The sequence below is a fragment of the Heterodontus francisci genome, chromosome 45 (assembly GCF_036365525.1).
Source record: "Heterodontus francisci isolate sHetFra1 chromosome 45, sHetFra1.hap1, whole genome shotgun sequence".
Classification (NCBI taxonomy): domain Eukaryota; kingdom Metazoa; phylum Chordata; class Chondrichthyes; order Heterodontiformes; family Heterodontidae; genus Heterodontus; species Heterodontus francisci.
Genome location: NC_090415.1, coordinates 1,674,366 through 1,686,859, shown reverse-complemented (window position 1 = coordinate 1,686,859; position 12,494 = coordinate 1,674,366). Strand labels below are relative to the sequence as shown.

Genomic DNA, 12,494 nt, shown 5'->3' with positions numbered 1-12,494 from the left:
AATCGAGAGGTTCGGGGGGTTTATATATAGAATAACAGATACCCGGGAGTGAGTTACAGACTTGAATCTAATCGAGGGGTTCGGGTTGTTTATATATAGAGTTCGAGATACCCGGGAGTGAGTTACAGACTGGAATCTAATCGAGGGTTTCGGTGAGTTTATATATAGAATAACAGATACCCGGGAGTGAGTTACAGACTGGAATCTAATCGAGGGTTTCGGGGGGTTTATATATAGAATAACAGATACCCGGGAGTGAGTTACAGACTGGAATTTAATCGAGGTGTTCGGGGGGTTTATATCTAGAATAACAGATACCCGGGAGTGAGTTACAGACTGGAATCTAATCGAGGGGTTCGGGGGGTTTATATATAGAATAACAGATACCCGGGAGTGAGTTACAGACTGGAATCTAATCGAGGGGTTCGGTGGTTTATATATAGAATAACAGATACCCGGGAGTGAGTTACAGACTGGAATCTAATCGAGGGGTTCGGTGGTTTATATATAGAATAACAGATACCCGGGAGTGAGTTACAGACTGGAATCTAATCGAGGGGTTCGGTGGTTTATATATCGAATAACAGATACCCGGGAGTGAGTTACAGACTGGAATCTAATCGAGGGGTTCGGTGGTTTATATATAGAATAACAGATACCCGGGAGTGAGTTACAGACTGGAATCTAATCGAGGGGTTCGGTGGTTTATATATAGAATAACAGATACCCGGGAGTGAGTTACAGACTGGAATCTAATCGAGGGGTTCGGTGGTTTATATATAGAATAACAGATACCCGGGAGTGAGTTACAGACTGGAATCTAATCGAGGGGTTCGGTGGTTTATATATAGAATAACAGATACCCGGGAGTGAGTTACAGACTGGAATCTAATCGAGGGGTTCGGTGGTTTATATATAGAATAACAGATACCCGGGAGTGAGTTACAGACTGGAATCTAATCGAGAGGTTCGGGGGGTTTATATATAGAATAACAGATACCCGGTAGTGAGTTACAGACTGGAATCTAATCGAGGGGTTCGGGGGTTTGTATATAGAATAACAGATACCCGGGAGTGAGTTACAGACTGGAATCTAATCGAGGGGTTCGGGGGGTTTATATATAGAATAACAGATACCCGGGAGTGAGTTACAGACTGGAATCTAATCGAGGGGTTCGGTGGTTTATATATAGAATAACAGATACCCGGGAGTGAGTTACAGACTGGAATCTAATCGAGGGGTTCGGTGGTTTATATATAGAATAACAGATACCCGGGAGTGAGTTACAGACTGGAATCTAATCGAGGGGTTCGGTGGTTTATATATAGAATAACAGATACCCGGGAGTGAGTTACAGACTGGAATCTAATCGAGGGGTTCGGTGGTTTATATATCGAATAACAGATACGCGGGAGTGAGTTACAGACTGGAATCTAATCGAGGGGTTCGGTGGTTTATATATAGAATAACAGATACCCGGGAGTGAGTTACAGACTGGAATCTAATCGAGGGGTTCGGTGGTTTATATATAGAATAACAGATACCCGGGAGTGAGTTACAGACTGGAATCTAATCGAGGGGTTCGGTGGTTTATATATAGAATAACAGATACCCGGGAGTGAGTTACAGACTGGAATCTAATCGAGGGGTTCGGTGGTTTATATATAGAATAACAGATACCCGGGAGTGAGTTACAGACTGGAATCTAATCGAGGGGTTCGGTGGTTTATATATAGAATAACAGATACCCGGGAGTGAGTTACAGACTGGAATCTAATCGAGAGGTTCGGGGGGTTTATATATAGAATAACAGATACCCGGGAGTGAGTTACAGACTGGAATCTAATCGAGGGGTTCGGGGGTTTATATATAGAATAACAGATACCCGGGAGTGAGTTACAGACTGGAATCTAATCGAGGGGTTCGGTGGTTTATATATAGAATAACAGATACCCGGGAGTGAGTTACAGACTGGAATCTAATCGAGAGGTTCGGGGGGTTTATATATAGAATAACAGATACCCGGGACTGAGTTACAGACTGGAATCTAATCGAGGGGTTCGGTGGTTTATATATAGAATAACAGATACCCGGGAGTGAGTTACAGACTGGAATCTAATCGAGGGGTTCGGTGGTTTATATAAAGAATAACAGATACCCGGGAGTGAGTTACAGACTGGAATCTAATCGAGGGGTTCGGTGGTTTATATATAGAATAACAGATACCCGGGAGTGAGTTACAGACTGGAATCTAATCGAGGGGTTCGGTGGTTTATATATAGAATAACAGATACCCGGGAGTGAGTTACAGACTGGAATCTAATCGAGGGGTTCGGTGGTTTATATATAGAATAACAGATACCCGGGAGTGAGTTACAGACTGGAATCTAATCGAGGGCTTCGGGGGGGTTTATATATAGAATAACAGATACCCGGGAGTGAGTTACAGACTGGAATCTAATCGAGGGGTTCGGGGGGTTTATATATAGAATAACAGATACCCGGCAGTGAGATACAGACTGGAATCTAATCGAGGAGTGCGAGGGGTTGATATATAGAATAACAGATACCCGGGAGTGAGTTACAGACTGGAATCTAATCGAGGGGTTCGGGGGGTTTATATATAGAATAACAGATACCCGGGAGTGAGTTACAGACTGGAATCTAATCGAGGAGTTCGGGGGGTTTATATATAGAATAACAGATACCTGGGAGTGAGTTACAGACTGGAATCTAATCGAGGGGTTCGGGGGGTTTATATATAGAATAACAGATACCCGGGAGTGAGTTGCAGACTGGAATCTAATCGAGGGGTTCGGGGGGTTTATATATAGAATAACAGATACCCGGGAGTGAGCTGCAGACTGGAATCTAATCGAGGGGTTCGGGGGGTTTATATATAGAATAACAGATACCCGGGAGTGAGTTACAGACTGGAATCTAATCGAGGGGTTCGGGGGGTTTATATATAGAATAACAGATACCCGGGAGTGAGTTACAGACTGGAATCTAATCGAGGGGTTCGGGGGTGTTTATATATAGAATAACAGATACCTGGGAGTGAGTTACAGACTGGAATCTAATCGAGGGGTTCGGGGGGTTTATATATAGAATAACAGATACCCGGGAGTGAGTTACAGACTGGAATCTAATCGAGGGGTTCGGGGTGTTTATATATAGAATAACAGATACCCGGGAGTGAGTTACAGACTGGAATCTAATCGAGGGGTTCGGGGTGTTTATATATAGAATAACAGATACCCGGGAGTGAGTTACAGACTGGAATCTAATCGAGGGGTTCGGGGTGTTTATATATAGAATAACAGATACCCGGGAGTGAGTTACAGACTGGAATCTAATCGAGGGGTTCGGGGTGTTTATATATAGAATAACAGATACCCGGGAGTGAGTTACAGACTGGAATCTAATCGAGGGGTTCGGGGGGTTTATATATAGAATAACAGATACCCGGGAGTGAGTTACAGACTGGAATCTAATCGAGGGGTTCGGGGGGTTTATATATAGAATAACAGATACCCGGGAGTGAGTTTCAGACTGGAATCTAATCGAGGGGTTCGGTGGTTTATATATAGAATAACAGATACCCGGGAGTGAGTTACAGACTGGAATCTAATCGAGGGGTTCGGGGTGTTTATATATAGAATAACAGATACCCGGGAGTGAGTTACAGACTGGAATCTAATCGAGGGGTTCGGGGGGTTTATATATAGAATAACAGATACCCGGGAGTGAGTTTCAGACTGGAATCTAATCGAGGGGTTCGGTGGTTTATATATAGAATAACAGATACCCGGGAGTGAGTTACAGACTGGAATCTAATCGAGGGGTTCGGGGGGTTTATATATAGAATAACAGATACCCGGGAGTGAGATACAGACTGGAATCTAATCGAGGGGTTCGGGGTAGTTTATATATAGAATAACAGATACCCGGGAGTGAGTTACAGACTGGAATCTAATCGAGGGGTTCGGGGTGTTTATATAGAGAATAACAGATACCTGGGAGTGAGTTACAGACTGGAATCTAATCGAGGGGTTCGGGGGGTTTATATATAGAATAACAGATACCCGGGAGTGAGTTACAGACTGGAATCTAATCGAGGGGTTCAGGGGGTTTATATATAGAATAACAGATACCCGGGAGTGAGTTACAGACTGGAATCTAATCGAGGGGTTCGGGGGGTTGATATATAGAATAACAGATACCCGGGAGTGAGTTACAGACTGGAATCTAATCGAGGGGTTCGGGGGGTTTATATATAGAATAACTGATACCCGGGAGTGAGTTACAGACTGGAATCTAATCGAGGGGTTCGGGGGGTTTATATATAGAATAACAGATACCCGGGAGTGAGTTACAGACTGGAATCTAATCGAGGGGTTCGGGGGGTTTATATATAGAATAACTGATACCCGGGAGTGAGTTACAGACTGGAATCTAATCGAGGGGTTCGGGGAGTTTCTATATCAAATAACAGATACCCGGGATTGAGTTACAGACTGGAATCTAATCGAGGGGATCGGGGGGCTTATATAGAGAATAACAGATACCCGGGAGTGAGTTTCTGACTGGAATCTAATCGAGGGGTTCGGGGGGGGTTTAAATATAGAATAACAGATACCCGGGAGTGAGTTACAGACTGGAATCTAATCGAGTTCGGGGGGGTTTATATATAGAATAACAGATACCCAGGAGTGAGTTTCTGACTGGAATCTAATCGAGGGTTCGTGGTGGGTTTTTATATAGAATAACAGATACCCGGGAGTGAGTTACAGACTGGAATCTAATCGAGTTCAGGGGGTTTATATGTAGAATAACAGATATCCGGGAGTGAGTTACAGACTGGAATCTAATCGAGTTCAGGGGGTTTATATATAGAATAACAGATATCCGGGAGTGAGTTACAGACTGGAATCTAATCGAGTTCAGGGTGTTTATATATAGAATAACAGATATCCAGGAGTGAGTTACAGACTGGAATCTAATCGAGGGGTTCGGGTGGTTTATATATAGAATAGCAGATACCCGGGAGTGAGTTACAGACTGGAATCTAATCGAGGGGTTCGGGGGGGTTTATATATAGAATAACAGATACCCGGATGTGAGTTGCAGACTGGAATCTAATCGAAGGGTTCGGGGGGTTTATATATGGAATAACAGATACCCGGGAGTGAGTTACAGACTGGAATCTAATCGAGGGTTAGGGGTGTTTATATATAGAATAACAGATACCCGGGAGTGAGTTACAGACTGGAATCTAATCGAGGCGTTCGGGGTGTTTATATATAGAATAACAGATACCCGGGAGTGAGTTACAGACTGGAATCTAATCGATGGGTTCGGGGGGTTTATACATAGAATAACAGATACCCGGGAGTGAGTTACAGACTGGAATCTAATCGAGGGGTTCGGGGTGTTTATATATAGAATAACAGATACCCGGGAGTGAGTTACAGACTGGAATCTAATCGAGGTGTTCGGGGGGTTTTATATATAGAATAACAGATACCCGGGAGTGAGTTACAGACTGGAATCTAATCGAGAGGTTCCTGGATTTATACGTAGAATAGCAGGTACCCGGTAGTGAGTTACAGACTGGAATCTAATCGAGGGGTTCGGGGAGTTTATATATAGAATAACAGATACCCGGGAGTGAGTTACAGACTGAATCTAATCGAGGTGTTCTGGTGGTTTATATATAGAAGAACAGATACCCGGGAGTCAGTTGCAGACTGGAATCTAATCGAGGTGTTCTGGTGGTTTATATGTAGAATAACAGATACCCGGGAGTGAGTTACAGACTGGCATCTAATCGAAGGGTTCGGGGGGTTTATATATAGAATAACAGATACCCGGGAGTGAGTTACAGACTGGAAGCTAATCGGGGGGTGTGGGGGTGTTTATATATAGAATAACCGATACCGGGGAGTGAGTTACAGACTGGAATCTAATCGAGGGGTTGGTGGGGTTTATATCTAGAATAACAGATACCCGGCCGTGCGTTACAGACTGGAATCTAATCGAGGGGTTCGGGGGGGTTTATATATAGAATAACAGATACCTGGGAGTGAGTTACAGACTGGAATCTAATCGAGGGGTTCGGGGGGTTTATATATAGAATAACAGATACCCGGGAGTGAGTTACAGACTGGAATCTAATCGAGGGGTTCGGGGTGTTTATATATAGAATAACAGATACCCGGGAGTGAGTTACAGACTGGAATCTAATCGAGGAGTTCGGTGGGATTTATATATAGAATTACAGATACCCGGGAGTGAGTTACAGACTGGAATCTAATCGAGGGGATCGGGGGGCTTATATATAGAATAACAGATACCCGGGAGTGAGTTTCTGACTGGAATCTAATCGAGGGGTTCGGGGGGGTTTAAATATAGAATAACAGATACCCGGGAGTGAGTTACAGACTGGAATCTAATCGAGGGTTCGTGGTGGGTTTATATTTAGAATAACAGATCCCCGGGAGTGAGTTACAGACTGGAATTCAATCGAGAGGTTCTGGGCAGTTTATATATAAAGTTCGTGATACCCGGGAGTGAGTTACAGACTGGAATCTAATCGAGGGGTTCGGGGAGTTTCTATATCAAATAACAGATACCCGGGAGTGAGTTACAGACTGGAATCTAATCGAGGGGATCGGGGGGCTTATATAGAGAATAACAGATACCCGGGAGTGAGTTTCTGACTGGAATCTAATCGAGGGGTTCGGGGGGGTTTAAATATAGAATAACAGATACCCGGGAGTGAGTTACAGACTGGAATCTAATCGAGTTCGGGGGGGTTTATATATAGAATAACAGATACCCAGGAGTGAGTTTCTGACTGGAATCTAATCGAGGGTTCGTGGTGGGTTTTTATATAGAATAACAGATACCCGGGAGTGAGTTACAGACTGGAATCTAATCGAGTTCAGGGGGTTTATATGTAGAATAACAGATATCCGGGAGTGAGTTACAGACTGGAATCTAATCGAGTTCAGGGGGTTTATATATAGAATAACAGATATCCGGGAGTGAGTTACAGACTGGAATCTAATCGAGTTCAGGGTGTTTATATATAGAATAACAGATATCCAGGAGTGAGTTACAGACTGGAATCTAATCGAGGGGTTCGGGTGGTTTATATATAGAATAGCAGATACCCGGGAGTGAGTTACAGACTGGAATCTAATCGAGGGGTTCGGGGGGGTTTATATATAGAATAACAGATACCCGGATGTGAGTTGCAGACTGGAATCTAATCGAAGGGTTCGGGGGGTTTATATATGGAATAACAGATACCCGGGAGTGAGTTACAGACTGGAATCTAATCGAGGGGTTCGGGGTGTTTTTACACAGAATAACAGATATCCCGGAGTGAGTTACAGACTGGAATCTAATCGAGGGTTAGGGGTGTTTATATATAGAATAACAGATACCCGGGAGTGAGTTACAGACTGGAATCTAATCGAGGGGTTCGGGGTGTTTATATATAGAATAACAGATACCCGGGAGTGAGTTACAGACTGGAATCTAATCGATGGGTTCGGGGGGTTTATACATAGAATAACAGATACCCGGGAGTGAGTTACAGACTGGAATCTAATCGAGGGGTTCGGGGTGTTTATATATAGAATAACAGATACCCGGGAGTGAGTTACAGACTGGAATCTAATCGAGGTGTTCGGGGGGTTTTATATATAGAATAACAGATACCCGGGAGTGAGTTACAGACTGGAATCTAATCGAGAGGTTCCTGGATTTATACGTAGAATAGCAGGTACCCGGTAGTGAGTTACAGACTGGAATTCAATCGAGAGGTTCTGGGCAGTTTATATATAGAGTTCGAGATACCCGGGAGTGAGTTACAGACTGGAATCTAATCGAGGGGTTCGGGGGGGTTTAAATATAGAATAACAGATACCCGGGAGTGAGTTACAGACTGGAATCTAATCGAGGGTTCGTGGTGGGTTTATATTTAGAATAACAGATCCCCGGGAGTGAGTTACAGACTGGAATCTAATCGAGGGGATCGGGGGGCTTATATATAGAATAACAGATACCCGGGAGTGAGTTTCTGACTGGAATCTAATCGAGGGGTTCGGGGGGGTTTAAATATAGAATAACAGATACCCGGGAGTGAGTTACAGACTGGAATCTAATCGAGGGTTCGTGGTGGGTTTATATTTAGAATAACAGATCCCCGGGAGTGAGTTACAGACTGGAATCTAATCGAGTTCGGGGGGGTTTATATATAGAATAACAGATACCCAGGAGTGAGTTTCTGACTGGAATCTAATCGAGGGTTCGTGGTGGGTTTATATTTAGAATAACAGATCCCCGGGAGTGAGTTACAGACTGGAATCTAATCGAGTTCAGGGGGTTTATATATAGAATAACAGATACCCGGGAGTGAGTTACAGACTGGAATCTAATCGAAGGGCTCTGGGGGCTTTTACATAGAATAACAGATACCCGGGAGTGAGTTACAGACTGGAATCTAATCGAGGGGTTCGGGGTGTTTATATACAGAATAACAGATATCCGGGAGTGAGTTACAGACTGGAATCTAATCGAGTTCGGGGGGTTTATATATAGAATAACAGATACCCGGGAGTGAGTTACAGACTGGAATCTAATCGAAGGGCTCTGGGGGTTTTTACATAGAATAACAGATACCCGGGAGTGAGTTACAGACTGGAATCTAATCGAGGGGTTCGGGGGTTTATATATAGAATAACAGATACCCGGGAGTGAGTTACAGACTGGAATCTAATCGAAGGGTTCTGGGGGTTTTTACATAGAATAACAGATACCCGGGAGTGAGTTACAGACTGGAATCTAATCGAAGGGTTCTGGGGGTTTTTACATAGAATAACAGACACCTGGGAGTGAGTTACAGACTGGAATCTAATCGAGGGGTTCGGGGTGTTTATATATAGAATAACAGATACCTGGGAGTGAGTTACAGACTGGAATCTAATCGAGGGGTTTGGGGTGTTTATATATAGAATAACAGATACCCGGGAGTGAGTTACAGACTGGAATCTAATCGAGGTTTTCGGGGGGTTTATATAGAGAATAACAGATATCCGGGAGTGAGTTACAGACTGGAATCTAATCGAGGAGTTTGGGGTGTTTATATATAGAATAACAGATACCCGGGAGTGAGTTACAGACTGGAATCTAATCGAGGGGTTCGGGGTGTTTATATATAGAATAACAGATACCCGGGTGTGAGTTACAGACTGGAATCTAATCGAGGGGTTCTGGTGGTTTATATAGAGAATAACAGATACCCGGGAGTGAGTTACAGACTGGAATCTAATCGAGGGGTTCGGGGTGTTTATATATAGAATAACAGATACCCGGGAGTGAGTTACAGACTGGAATCTAATCGAGGGGTTCGGGGGGTTTATATATAGAATAACAGATACCCGGGAGTGAGTTACAGACTGGAATCTAATCGAACCGTTTGGGGGGTTTATATATAGAATAACAGATACCGGGGAGTGAGTTACAGACTGGAATCTAATCGAGGGGTTTGGTGGGGTTTATATATAGAATAACAGATACCCGGGAGTGAGTTACAGACTGGAATCTAATCGAGGGGTTCAGGGGGTTTATATATAGAATAACAGATACCCAGGAGTGAGTTACAGACTGGAATCTAATCGAGGTGTTCGGGGGGTTTATATAGAGAATAACAGATACCCGGGAGTGAGTTACAGAGTGGAATCTAATCGAGGGGTTCGGGGGGTTTATATATAGAATAACAGATACCCGGGAGTGAGTTACAGACTGGAATCTAATCGAGGAGTTCGGGGTGTTTATATATAGAATAACATATACCCGGGAGTGATTTACAGAGTGGAACCTAATCGAGTTCGGGGGGTTTATATATAGAATAACAGATACCTGGGAGTGAGTTACAGACTGGAATCTAATCGAGGTGTTCGGGGGGTTTATATATAGAATAACAGATACCCGGGAGTGAGTTACAGACTAGAATCTAATCGAGGGGTTCGGGGGGTGTTTATATATAGAATAACAGATACCCGGGAGTGAGTTACAGACTGGAATCTAATCGAGGGGTTCGGGGTGTTTATATATAGTATAACAGATACCCGGGAGTGAGTTACAGACTGGAATCTAATCGAGTTCGGGGGGTTTATATATAGAATAACAGATACCTGGGAGTGAGTTACAGACTGGAATCTAATCGAGGGGTTCGGGGTGTTTATATATAGTATAACAGATACCCGGGAGTGAGTTACAGACTGGAATCTAATCGAGGGGTTCGGGGGGTTTATATATAGAATAACAGATACCTGGGAGTGAGTTGCAGACTGGAATCTAATCGAGGTGTTCGGGGGGTTTATATATAGAATAACAGATACCTGGGAGTGAGTTACAGACTGGAATCTAATCGAGGGGTTCGGGCTGTTTATATATAGTATAACAGATACCCGGGAGTGAGTTACAGACTGGAATCTAATCGAGGGGTTCGGGGGGTTTATATATAGAATAACAGATACCCGGGAGTGAGTTACAGACTGGAATCTAATCGAGGAGTTCGGGGTGTTTATATATAGAATAACATATACCCGGGAGTGATTTACAGAGTGGAATCTAATCGAGTTCGGGGGGTTTATATATAGAATAACAGATACCTGGGAGTGAGTTACAGACTGGAATCTAATCGAGGTGTTCGGGGGGTTTATATATAGAATAACAGATACCCGGGAGTGAGTTACAGACTAGAATCTAATCGAGGGGTTCGGGGGGTGTTTATATATAGAATAACAGATACCCGGGAGTGAGTTACAGACTGGAATCTAATCGAGGGGTTCGGGGTGTTTATATATAGAATAACAGATACCCGGGAGTGAGTTACAGACTGGAATCTAATCGAGTTCGGGGGGTTTATATATAGAATAACAGATACCTGGGAGTGAGTTACAGACTGGAATCTAATCGAGGGGTTCGGGGTGTTTATATATAGAATAACAGATACCCGGGAGTGAGTTACAGACTGGAATCTAATCGAGGGGTTCGGGGTGTTTATATATAGTATAACAGATACCCGGGAGTGAGTTACAGACTGGAATCTAATCGAGGGGTTCGGGGTGTTTATATATAGAATAACAGATACCCGGGAGTGAGTTACAGACTGGAATCTAATCGAGGGGTTCGGGGTGTTTATATATAGAATAACAGATACCCGGGAGTGAGTTACAGACTGGAATCTAATCGAGGGGTTCGGGGGGTTTATATATAGAATAACAGATACCTGGGAGTGAGTTGCAGACTGGAATCTAATCGAGGTGTTCGGGGGGTTTATATATAGAATAACAGATACCTGGGAGTGAGTTACAGACTGGAATCTAATCGAGGGGTTCGGGGGGTTTATATATAGAATAACAGATACCTGGGAGTGAGTTACAGACTGGAATCTAATCGAGGTGTTCGGGGGGTTTATATATAGTATAACAGATACCCGAGAGTGAGTTACAGACTGGAATCTAATCGAGGGGTTCGGGGTGTTTATATATAGAATAACAGATACCCGGGAGTGAGTTACAGACTGGAATCTAATCGAGGGGTTCAGGGGGTTTATATATAGAATAACAGATACCCGGGAGTGAGTTACAGACTGGAATCTAATCGAGGGGTTCAGGGGGTTTATATATAGAATAACAGATACCCGGGAGTGAGTTACAGACTGGAATCTAATCGAGGGGTTCGGGCTGTTTATATATAGTATAACAGATACCCGGGAGTGAGTTACAGACTGGAATCTAATCGAGGTGTTCGGGGGGTTTATATATAGAATAACAGATACCCGGGAGTGAGTTACAGACTGGAATCTAATCGAGGGGTTCGGGGGGTTTATATATAGAATAACAGATACCTGGGAGTGAGTTACAGACTGGAATCTAATCGAGGGGTTCGGGCTGTTTATATATAGAATAACAGATACCCGGGAGTGAGTTACAGACTGGAATCTAATCGAGGGGTTCAGGGGGTTTATATATAGAATAACAGATACCCGGGAGTGCGTTACAGACTGGAATCTAATCGAGGTGTTCGGGGGGTTTATATATAGTATAACAGATACCCGGGAGTGAGTTACAGACTGGAATCTAATCGAGGTGTTCGGGGGGTTTATATATAGTATAACAGATACCCGGGAGCCTCCTGATGTGTTGAGGGGACTCTCCTCGATAATGTGCAGCATTGCTTGTCTGTCTGCAGAGATGCACAGCATGTATTAAATAACCAGGGGGCATAGATTTACGGTCAGGGCAGGAGGTTTTGAGGGGATTTGAGGAAATATGTTTTTCACCCAGAGGGTGGTTGGAATCTGGAACGCACTGTCTGAAGAGTTGGTAGAGGCAGGAACCCTCACAACATTTAAGAAGTATTTAGATGAGCACTTGAAACTCCATAGCATACAAGGGTACGGGCCAAG

General features: G+C 43.6%; 1 protein-coding gene across 1 annotated transcript in view; it reads left to right on the top strand.

Moving 5' to 3' along the window:
* LOC137356263 (urotensin-2 receptor-like) overlaps window positions 1–12,494 on the top strand; it is a 51,517-nt gene that overhangs the window by 34,609 nt on the left and 4,414 nt on the right. The gene's annotated exons all lie outside the window — the stretch shown is intronic.